The following is a 12,703-nucleotide window of genomic DNA, read 5'->3' on the forward strand; positions in this document are numbered from 1 at the left end:
GACAACTGTGAGGATATACCCAAGTATAGAGTGCCAAACATGATTTCCCTGTCTTCAGATCCAAATTTACTCCAGTTCTTTTCTGCTTCATATGGGAGCAGATTCTGTCCCTTTCAGGCTACATTTTTTCTGGCTCCTATGTCAGTGGCTTCCAGCTTGCTTCATCTAAGGGTGGGGGGGGGCACTAGTGGAGTTTGTATCCTTGTGAAAGAGAGAAACCAGGGCACCTCACCTCTCCTGTCTGCCCCAAGCAGCATCCCTCACAGGAGCTGCATTTTCTTTGTGACCCCAGATTCTGCCTGACAGGCTCATCAAGGTCCCAGTGTCTGCCAAGGTACCCTGTATCTCTGGTGACACTGCCTCCCCCGCTTGATCCTGCCACCCCTGGATTCCATCTTGCCAGCTGTTGCTAAAGCTGCGCTAACTCACCATCCATTAAACCATAACATGTATAACCCAAATTCTCCCCATTAAAAATAGTTGATGATACCTTTCTTCCTGGTGGGACTTTGACTGATTCAGCCAGTCTAGGGTTACCAAATACCCTTTAACGTTGAGTTAAATATTCAAATGTATTCTTAGGTTGACAGGTGACAAATGAGTGAAGTGAGCCAGGTGTAGAAAAATATATTCCTAATATAAGATGACAATACAGCAAGTGTAATAATAAGTGGCACCTGTTGATTAGTACTGAGGTTGGAAGACAACAGGGAGGGGAACAAAAGACAGATATAAGTGCTCAGGCAGTCCAAGCCCTCTCTGCTCCAAACAGGCTCCACTCCCACCTGTGTCCATATCTCAGGTAATTGATAGAAAAATACACAAGCTGGGGCTCCACACCAGATCATCTGTATTTAAAGAAGATGCCCAGGTGACAAAGATGCACTTAAAATTTTGAGAAACTGCTGGTCCACAGGCTCTCTTGCTAAAGGAGTACCTCAGCTCCAGCTGATTTTTGCCATGTAAAAATGTGTTCTTCACATTATCAGATCTTCCAATTTTTCAAAGTAAATTGGAAATTACCGAAAACATGTGAAATTCTTTGATTTTCAAATCAAATTTTATTTATTTTTTTTAAAGGTGTGCATGTCAGATAAAACTCTTCTCTAGATATCATAGGACCAGCAGTGTGAGTTGGTCATATTCTTTAGGAAACAAAGGATGGAGCTTAGAACACATGCCAATAAAACATATTGGCATATTTTATCTTATTGAAATTTACCTCTATCTTACATGGTTTTCTCCTTCTATGGTTGGTAAATCACAGAGAAACTGGCTCCCAGAACAGAGAGTGGTTGAAAGGCACACAGTGTGTAAAAGGAGGATAAGCCAGAACTTCATCAAACTCCAAATGCCCCCTTTCTCTCACTATAGATTTGTTTCTAGAGTTAATGGGTCAGTGTCCCGGTGACCTGGTGTCTATCTAAGGTGTTAAAATCCTGAGATATTTATCCCCTCTGCTGTAGCTTCAGGAAATAGAGCAATGGTTAAGTGCAGAAACTTCCTCACTGTTCACAAAGTAGACGTTTAATTACCAGAAGCTTCAGTGTTCCCACAGCAGGATGCATAAAAGGAAATAAAACATAATTGTGGCAGTGCGTCTGACTCGGAAATTAAAACTCAGCAAGGAAGGGCATGTGGGGAGCCAGATGGTGTGGAGCATAAGGTGGTGTGCAGTGAGCCATTTCTCGCTCAGTGGATCTCATTGGGAGCTGATTTGTTTGAGGCTGGGCTGCCTCTGAGCCAGGCTCCTGGCTCTCTGTTTGGGGATTGTCTGTGCCTGTTTTAACAGTCATTCCCTGTCTGGCAGATATTTTTCCAAAGAGGCTCGATGTTTGATCAAAAGCTAGGAAGCAAAACTGCCAGATATTCAATAGCTCCTGGAAGGTGGATGGACAGAGAAATGCTGGGAAATAATAACTCTGTGTTTCTCGTCTTCCTCAGGTGACATATTTAAGACCCCACCTGGGTCCTGGAACAATGTTCAGAGTAAAGGAATTTCTCCAGCCTAAGCCCTGTGTTTGTGAATTTGGACTCCTGAAGTGTCTGAACTTGCTTGTTCTTTACCAGATTCCTTATTCTTAACCCGTTGGATGTTACATAAAAGCTTGAAAGGATGGAGGAGAGGATATCATGGTACACGACAGACGCTTTCACCTCATCAAGCCTGGTTTCCAACTGCAACTTCCCTCCAAGAACAGTTGCCACACGTCCTCACTACAATTTTGTGTATAATTCAGAGGTGTTCCTGCTCCAAAGTTCATCTCCCAATTCCTTTTTCTACCAACTCTGATTTATTCATATATTTATTCTTTCTTTCAACAAGTATTCAATGAGCAACTAATATATGGCAGACATTTTTCTCAATGCTGGGAACAGAGTTATGAATAAAATAGATAATGAGCATAAATACATCAGACAAGGCTTCCCTGGTGGTGCAGTGGTTGAGAGTCCGCCTGCCGATGCAGGGGACATGGGTTCGTGCCCAGGTCCGGGAAGATCCCACATGCTGCGGAGTGGCTGAGCCCGTGAGCCATGGCTGCTGAGCCTGTGCGTCTGGAGCCTGTGCTCCACAACGGGAGAGGCCACAACAGTGAGAGGCCTGCATACTGCAAAAAAAAAAAATATATATATATATATATATATATATATATATATATATATATATATATATATATCAGACAATGTTGCAAAATAGGAAATTCTAGGTAGGCATGCTCATGTACACACACATACACACACCCATGCTCACACCTCAGAATCCTAGGATAGAGTGTGGTTACTATTTTAGTTAGGATGGCCAAATGAGACATCTCTGGAAAGGGGGCATTTGAGTTGTGGCCTCAATGATGAAAAATCTAGCCATAAAAATGAGAAGATGGAAGGAGAGGGAAGTGTTCCATGAAGAGGGATTGATAGTAAGAATGGAGAGGTGGGAATGACCTTTTGTGTTCAGGAGTAGAGGAGATGTGCTGGTGAATGGAGAGAATGACAGGAGATGAGATTGGAGAGGGTGCATGGAGCTATATTATGTAGGACAATGTAGTCCAAGGCAAGGATTGTAGTGTCTTTGCAGTGAAAAATGCACACAAATGTGTTAATCCTTAATCTAATTTAACTTGTGCCTTAGGGAGATCATTCTGGCTGTAGGATAGATGATGACCTGTAAGGGGGACAAGAATGGTAAGAGCAATTAGGAAGTTATTGCAGAAATCTAGGTGATGGCCTGACTAGGATGAGAGAAGTAATAATGATGAACAGTATTAGGAATATTTTTGGAGGAAGCTTCACTCCAGGCACCCCCACCTTGGTTATGTCAACCTTATTTATTGAGTTTGCTCCAATTCCAGCAGGTGTCGAATAATATGGGTCTTTCCTATGCAGCAGGTAGACCCCCCATGATTCGAACAAAATGACAAAAGGGAATATTTGGTATATTAAGAACATGTACTGTTCAAGGCTCAATAAGCATTTTGAAAACTTTCATTTACTTATAAGCCGCTGCACAGGCAGAGAAGAGCAGGAGACTATAGCAGAGTGGAGGTCACACAGCTGGAAGAACACGATCATTCCTGGAGAGGAAGAGCCCTCAAGATGGAACAGGTGAGCTGACATCCAATATTTGGAAGATCATCATGTGTAGAAAAAGGCGATCTGTTTGGCACTTGAGCAAAAATTACAGGGCTCTGTTAGTTTTCTAGGGCTGCTCTAATGGTACCACAAACTCGGTGGCTTAAACAATAGAAATTTATTGTCTCACAGTTCTTGAAACTAGAAGTCTGAGGTCAAGGTGTTGGCAGGGCTGGTTCCTTCTGAGGGCTGTGAGGGAGAGTCTGTGCCAGGTCTCTCTCCTAGTTTCTGGTAGTTTCTTGGCCATCTTTGGTATTTCTTGGCTTATAGAAACATCACCCTTTTATGTTCACGAGGAAGCTTCTCTGTGTGTATCTGTCTCCAAATTTCCCTTTTGATAAGGACACCTGTCATGTTGGGTTATGGTCCACTCTGATGACCTCATCTTAATCTGAGTACATCTGCAAAGTGCTGAGTGTTTGGTTCAACATATCTTTTCTGCTAGAAACACAATTCAAGCCATAAAAAGGACTAATTAGTAGAAGTTGAGAGAAGGCAGACTTTGTTTCAATGTAAAGATTAATTTTTCAGTAGTCAGAATCGTGCAGCCATAGGGAAGTTCTGTCTTTCTCAATAGTGAATTCCTAATGGCTGGAGATTTTCAAGAAAAAGTTGAAGGGTATTGTGTCAAGGATGTTGTGAGCAGGGATGTCTACATTGCATGTAATGATGGGTTGAAATGATCTCTAGTCTTCAAAAGCTACTTCTCCATAGTTCTATAATATTTATCTCATTAATAATAATAACTGACATTTACTGATGCCTCACAGGGAGCCAAACTCTAGATTGAGATTTTTTTAAATTACAAAACCTCATGAGGTTACAAAATGGATGAACCTTGAAAACATTATGCTAAGTGAAAAAAAGGCCAAATATTGTATGATTCTATTTATATAAAATATCAAGAATAGAAAAATCCATAGAGAGTGAAAGTAAATTAGTGGTTGCTAGGAACTGGTGAGAGGGGGATGGAGAGTGATTGCTTTTGTGTAAAGAGGATCCTTAGGGGGTGATGAAATTGTCTGGAATTAGATAATGATGATGGCTGCACAACTTTATACATAAAACTACTGAACTGTATAATTTAAAATGGTGAATTTTAAGGCACAAAATTGTATTTCAATAAAAATGAAAATCTCATGAGATGGGCATTATAGTTCCCATTTTACAGATTAGAAAATTTGGATTTGGAGAATTAAAGAGTAGCCATGCTCAGATAGCAAATGACAGAGTTAGGATTTATATTTATTCTTTTTTTACTTATAAAAACAAGTTTCTTTTGGCTGATATTTGATCACTTAATAGGAACAATCTGCTGGTGATAAATGTCTCTTTCCTTGAGGACATTCTACAACCTAACCTGTCTGTTCCTTTAAGCTGTCTCTGGACTTGAAATATGGGTATGAACATTTTCTTTCCTTCATGGTCAGAGAGAGGCAGAGACAGTTTTCTTTTCTTTTATCAAGTTTTCTGATTCTCTACCAAAAGAAGGAAAACCTGCTGCTAGACAAGACTGGATGCTAATTAAGAAACAATTTCCTAAATATAATGTGTGTGTCTGTGTGTGAGAGTGTGTCTGTGCATGGCTATTGTGTAAAGAGCAGGGGAGAATCAGCATTCTGGCCTCGCATTAGTTTCCTATTTCTGCCATAACAGACTACCACTAACTTAGCAGCTTTAAACAACCAACCTTATTGTCTCAAGATTTCCTTGGACCAAGTGTCTGAGCCTGGGTTACCTGAGTCCTCAACTCAGGGTCTCAGGTCAGATCTGGCTGAAATCCAGGTGCTGGCCACAGCCTTGTTCTTATCTGGGGCTCTAGGTCCTCTTCCAAAGTTATTCAGGCTCTTGGAAGAATTCAGTTCCTTGGGTTTGTAGGACTGAGGTTCCTATTTTCTTTCTGGCTCTTCGAAAGAGGTTTCTCTCAGCTCCTAGAGGCCAACTCAGATCCTAGTCATATGGCTGTTTCACAACATAGCCACTTTCTCCTCCAAAGCAAGAGAAGCTCTTCCTTCATTCTGCTAAGATAGACTCTTATATATAATATAATATTATTGTGGGAGTATTTCATCACTTTTACCATGTAACATAAACTAATCAAACCATAATCCTATTCACTCTCAGAAGGAGGAGATTATACTGGGCATATGCACTGGGGTGGGGAAGGGGGCTTGGCTGCCTTCTTAGAATTCTACCTGCCACAGGCATTGAGTTGTGTTGATCTGAAATTAGGTCAGTTTGCTTTGGTTCCATCATCAAAACAGTGGACTTTTGCAAAATCCACTATTTAGAACATTATACAGAAAGACCTCACATGCAGTGTACATGGAAGTCAGGAGAAAGTACTGGACATAAGCCTTAAAGTGTTTATCATATTTTGCACTATTAATTCAGAAAGCACTTCCACACAACATCTGTGTCTGACATTCTCATCTGTAGCTGTCAAAAAGGCTCAGGGAAGTGCCATTTATGGAGAAGGTGCACAAAAATTACCGCCTGACTTTTTCAGCACTGTAACTGTATGGTGGTGCTGGGGCTGCCATAACAGAATACTCCAGACTTGTGGGCTTCAAGATACATTTACTTTTTAATAATTCTAGAGGATAGAAGTTCAAGATCAAGGTGTCAGCAGGGTTGGTTTCTTCTGAGGTCATTCTCATTGTCTTGTAGATGTTTGTCTTCTCCCTGTGTCCTCACATGGTCTTCCTTGTGTGTGTTTGTGTCCTAATTTCCTCTTCTTATAAGGACACTAGTCATATGGATCAGGGCCCACCCTAATTACCTCATTTTAAATCATTATTTCTTTAATGACCCCAACTCCAAATACAGTCACATTCTGAGGTACTATAGGGTAGTATGTCAATGTATGAATTTTGAAGGGGACACAATTCAATCCATAACACCAACGAAGGTTGAAGCACACAAAAAAAACTCTTATTATCTTCATGTTACTAATGAGAAAATTAGGGCACAGATAGAAATGACTCAAGGTCAAATAAGTAATAAAGAGCTGTAGAGACCTTAAAGCACAGGGCTACAGAGCTTCAGCTTCTGGGGTCTTTCAAGTGCTCCAAAGCATGTGGCAGGTTGAAATTTTAGAAGAAAAGCTGAGATATTAGAAGAAAAACTGTTAAGTTAGGAAGCTGCCAATAAACACAATGAAGAAAATCTCAGAAGACTGCATTAACTCTGTAGCTCTTTTTGGGATGTGAAATTATCCTTGCTTTCCATGCTGCATGAATGCTATTCAAAGAGTTTTTGTTTTACCTCATCCTCTTGTTTTATGATGAATTTGTGCGTGAAAAGACTCATTAAGGACATCATTATTCTACATTTATCAGTAATGAACTGTCTGTGGCACCTATTAGCAGTAAAATGGTCCCAGTCCCTTTTTGTATCTGTCTACATTTTTCTTCATTATTTGCTGCTCAACTCTCATCCATTTCAAATGGATTTGGCTGGATGCAATTTTCCTCCCAATTGTTCTTTTATTTGAGAGACAAATATTATTAGAATTCATAACCCTTGAGGAGTCTAGTCTGCATGTTCCAATGTTAAAATGATTTTTTTCATTTTTAATATTGGGAAGGAGCAGGGTTGACTCACCCTAGGAACCTGCATTTAAGCAGACCCTTTGCATTCCTTATTGTACTTAATTTTCACAAGAACTCAGAGATAGGTGTTATCACTCCAATTTTACCAAAAAGACACTGGAGAAACAGAGAGGCAGCCTGCCTTGTTTTGGTAACCCAATTAGTAGTTACAGGCAAGGCTTGAGGCTGAAGATCATTAAGATCATTAAGAAACTCACTTTGTTTCTTTGCAGTGTAGGTTGTTGCAGTGTAGGTTTGCTTTGACTTCCACATGCATGCTGATTCCAATGTATCCAGACCCAGTCTTAAAACTTGAACTTACTAAAATGTGTGAGCACCTCTGCGGACTGCAAGCTCCACAACACCTTTGGCTCAGCCTAGTTCATTTCTGCAGTTTTTTATGATGCAAATGACTCCTTCTGGTATAGTCTGTCACCTTTTATGTAAGAAAAGGCACTCTTTAAACAAAATCTTACTTCTTTAGTTTCTTTGTAGAGTTTTTCTCTTGTCTCACTTCTCAATGATTAACATTCCTTTTGAGGGCATTGAGATAGGAATCTCATCAGAGCCCCCAACCTGCTGCCTGAAGTCATAAGAATTTTTTTTATTGGAGTATAATTTTTATTGGAGTATAATTGCTTTACAACGTTGTGTTAGTTTCTGTTGTACAACAAAGTGAATCAGCTATATGTATACATATATCCCCATATCCCCTCCCTCCCATCCTCCTTACCCCACCCCTCTAGGTCACCACAAAGCATAAGATTTTTACATCTAATCTCTCCAGCCTCTCCTGCTGTTAATTGGTAATTGAGTGGTTTGCTAGTTTCACTTTGTGTAATTTGCTCAGAATGGAAAAATGCAAGCAGTGATTAACAAACCAACTCTTAAATATGATTTTAGAGCAGTGACAAATTATTATTTATATGTGTCTTCACCTGCTAACCTTCAGATATAAGAATTTTTGTGGACATCTGCTGACAATGATGATGACAGCCTGAGTCTTGCTCTGCTTGAACTTCAACCTTGCCCTTTTGAAATGTTTAATTACACGTCAATGGATTTCTTTTTTCTGATCATGAGATACAGAAATCTAATTCAAAGTGGCTTGAACAAAGGAATCTGTCAAATATTGTGACTACATCATTCTTAACATTTTAAGTACTCCATAGCACCTATATTTCTATGCACAATAAGATCATAATATTTTTGACTAACCTATTACATAACATTAATGTATTTGTATTTATTTCTACACATTGTTATTCAATGATCTTAATAAAATTCTGTTGAACATTCCTATGACCTTGAGTCACTCAAGGGCCTTTGTAGCACAAATCTGAAGTTTCCAAAATGGCATGTGGGAGGAAGGTAGGTTCCAGAGACCCAGACACACTGAACATCTCTGCTCATTCTGATTGTGTAATTTTAGGAATGTTGCAGCATCTCAGGCATGGGAGGTAAGAAAAATCTTTCTAAAGAAAGTGATTTCAATTAATCTAACAAAATACTAAGCTAAGGAATTAAAACTTAGATGTTAACTAGGCTTCTCATTTCCCAAACTAGATCTTCCCATTTATATTCTATGATTTTCAGCTGTATTTCCTTTTCTTAGCATATATCACAACTTAGTTACTTGTAAATACCTATGTTTCTTGTTAAAGTATATATTGATAAAAACTGCAGGGGCCCTGTAAATGCTTGAAGAATTGATGGCTGAATGTATGGTAGATGGATAAGTGGGTGGATTGATGAATGGTTAGAGGAATGGGTACATAGATGGGTGGATGGATGAATGGATGAGTAGATTGATGAATGGATAGATGGTTGGATGGACAGGTAGATGGGAAGATTGATGAATGAATGGTTGGGCAGATGGATGGATAAATGGGTAGATGGTGGAAAGATAAATGTACCACACCAGCAAAGTGCTGAAGGTGACAGAGAGCATGGGCTATCAAATCTTTCCTTATTTTCTGCATTTCCATGGATAGAAATTATTTTAAAATGTACAGTTACAACTATGATAATATATGTTAAGAAAAATAAGATATTCCAATAAACACAATATGATATATACTTAAAATTCTTTAATTGGTTTATAGAATATAGTTACAGTAAATAAAATATTTTGACATATGTTTCAAGTATTTTACAAAAATATCATACCTATAGAAGAAAATATCATATAGGAGTACAATTTGTTAATCATTTTAACAATATAAAAAATAGCCATGTACCCAAAATCCAGGTTAAGTAACAACATATCTAAATATTCTATGCTCCCCTCCTTAATTGCATCTTCTTCTAGAAGTAACAGCTTTCTGGAATTTGTTCATCACCCCTTGCTTTTCTTTGCAATTTTTCTAAATATGTAAATGTCCCTAAAATGTATGTTAGGGAGACCTTCAAGATGGTGGAGGAGTGAGACGTGGAGATCACCTTCCTCCCCACAAATACATCAGAAATATATCTACATGTATTTCTGTACATGTAACAACTCCTATAGAACACCTACTGAATGCTGGCAGAAGACCTCAGACTTCCCAAAAGGCAAGAAAATCCCCACGAACCTGGGTAGGGCAAAAGAAAAAAGAAAAAACAGAGACAAAAGAATAAGGACAGGACCTGTACCTCTGGGAGCGAAATGTGAAGGAGGAAATGTTTCCACACACTAGGAAGCCCCTTTGTGGGAGGAGACTGCGGGTGGCAGATGGGGGGAGCTTCAGAGCCACGGAGGAGAGCATAGCAACAGGGGTGCGGAGGGCAAAGCAGAGAGATTCCCGCACAGAGGATCTGTGCTGACCAGCACTCACCAGCCTGAGAGGCTTGTCTGCTCCCCTGCCGGGGTGGGTGGGGGCTGGGGGCTGAGGCTCCGGCTTTGGAGGTCAGATCCCAGGGAGAAGACTGGGGTTGGCTGGGTGAACACAGCCTGAAGGGGTTAGTGCACCACAGCTAGACGGGAGAGAGTCCAGGAAAAATTCTGGACCTACCTAAGAGGCAAGAGACCTTGTTTCGGGGTGCACGAGGAAAGGGGATTCAGAGCACCACCTAAACTAGCTCCAGAGATGGGTGCAAGCTGCAGCTATCAGCGTGGACACCAGAGACCGACATGAAATACTAAGGCTGCTTGGTGGCTGCAGCCACCAAGAAGCCTGTGTGCAAGAACAGGTCATTATCCACACCTCCCCTCTCAGGAGCCTGTGCAGCCCACCACTGCCAGGGTCCCATGATCCAGGGGCAACTTGCCCCGGAGAACACACGGCATGAGTCAGGCTGTTGCAATGTCACTCTGGCCTCTGCCACCTCAGGCTTGCCCCGCATTCCGTACCCCTCCCTCCCTCCTGCCTGAGTGAGCCAGAGCTACCTTAACCCTGTCATCTCTGGGTGGGGAAAAGATGTCCTCAGGTGACCTACATGCAGAGGTGGGGCCAAATCTAAAGCTGAACCCCGGGAGCTGTGTGAACAAAGGAGAGAAAGGGAAATCTCTCCCAGCAGCCTCAGAAACAGTGGATTAAATCTCCACAATCAACTTGATGTACCCTGCATCTCTGGAATACCTGAATAGAAAACGAATCATCCCAAAACTGAGGCAGTGGACTTTGGGAGCAACTGCAGACTTGAGGTTGGCTTTCTGCATCTAATTTGTTTCTGGTTTTATGTTTATCTTAGTTTAGCAATAAGAGTTTATTATCATTGGTAGATTTGTTTATTGATTTGGTTGCTCTCTTTTTTTTTACTATATAAATATATATTTTTTTATCTTTTTGTGAGTGTGTATGTGTATGTTTCTTTGTGTGATTTTGTCTGTATAGCTTTGCTTTTACCATTTGCCCTAGGGTTCTGTATGTCTGCTTTTTTTTTTTTTAGTATACTTTTTAGCACTTGTTATCATTGCTGGATTTGTTTTTTGGTTTCATTGGTCTCTTCTTTCTTTCTTTCTTTCTTTTTATTTACTACTTTTTAATTTTTTAATTTTTAAAATGTTTTATTTTAATAACTTTATTTTATTATTTTTTAATTTATTTTTTTCTCCCTTTTCTGAAGAGCCATGTGGCAGACAGGGTCTTGGTACTCTGGCTGGGTGTCAGGCCTGTGTCTCTAGGTGGGAGAGCTGAGATCAGGATATTGGTCCACCAGAGATGTCCTGGCTCCACATAATATCAAACAGTAAAAGCACTCCCAGAGATCTCCATCTCAACGCTTAAGACCCAGCTCCACTCAATGACCAGCAAGCTACATTGTTGGACACCCTATGCCAACAACTAGCAAGACAGGAATACAACCCCACCCATTAGCAGAGAGGCTGCCTAAAATCATAATAAGGTCACAGACACCCCAAAATACACCACTGGATGTGGTCCTGCCCACCAGAAAAATGAGATCCAGGCTTATCCACCAGACCACAGGCACCAGTCCCCACCACCAGGAAGCCTACACAACCCACTGAACCAACATAACCCACTGGGGGCAGACAACAAAAACAACAAAAACTACAAACATGTCACCTGCAAAAAAGAGACCCCAAACACAGTAAGTTAAGCAAAATGAGAAGACAGAGAAATATATAAGAGATGAAGGAGCAAGGTAAAAACCCACCAGATCAAAGAAATGAAGAGGAAATAGGAAGTCTACCTGAAAAAGAATTCAGAGTAATGATAGTAAAGATGATCCAAAATCTTGGAAATAGAATGGAGAAATACAAGGCACATTTAACAAGGACCTAGAAGAACCAAAGAGCAAGTAAACAATGATGAACCACACAATAAATGAAATTAAAAATTCTCTAGAAGGAATCAATAACAGAATAACTGAGACAGAAGAACAGATAAGTGACCTGGAAGATAAAATAGTGGAGATAACTACCACAGAACAGATAAAGAAAAAAGAATGAAAAGAATTGAGGACAGTCTCAGAGACTGCTGGGACAACATTAAATGCACCAACATTTGAATTATAGGGGTCCCAGAAGAAGAAGAGAAAAAGAAAGGGATGAAGAACATATTTGAAGAGATTATAGTTGAAAACTTCCCTAATATGGGAAAGGAAATAGTCAAGTCCAGGAAGTGCAGAGAGTCCCATACAGGATAAATCCAAGGAGAAACACTGAAACACACATATTAATCAAACTATCAAAAATTAAATACAAAGAAAAATTATTAAAAGCAGCAAAGGAAAAACAACAAATAACGTACAAGGGAATGCCTATAAGGTTAACAGCTTATCTTTCAGCAGAAACTCTACAAGCCAGAAGTGAGTGGCAGGACATATTTAAAGTGATGAAGGAGAAAAACCTACAACCAACATTACTCTACCCAGCAAGGATCTCATTCAGATTTGATGGAGAAATTAAAACCCTTACAGGCAAGCAAAGGTTAAGAGAATTCAGCACCACCAAACCAACTTTACAACAATTGCAAAAGGAACTTCTCTAGATAGAAAACACAAGAGAAGGAAAAGACCTACAAGAACAAACCCAA

Source organism: Mesoplodon densirostris, chromosome 1 (assembly GCF_025265405.1).
Source record: "Mesoplodon densirostris isolate mMesDen1 chromosome 1, mMesDen1 primary haplotype, whole genome shotgun sequence".
Classification (NCBI taxonomy): domain Eukaryota; kingdom Metazoa; phylum Chordata; class Mammalia; order Artiodactyla; family Ziphiidae; genus Mesoplodon; species Mesoplodon densirostris.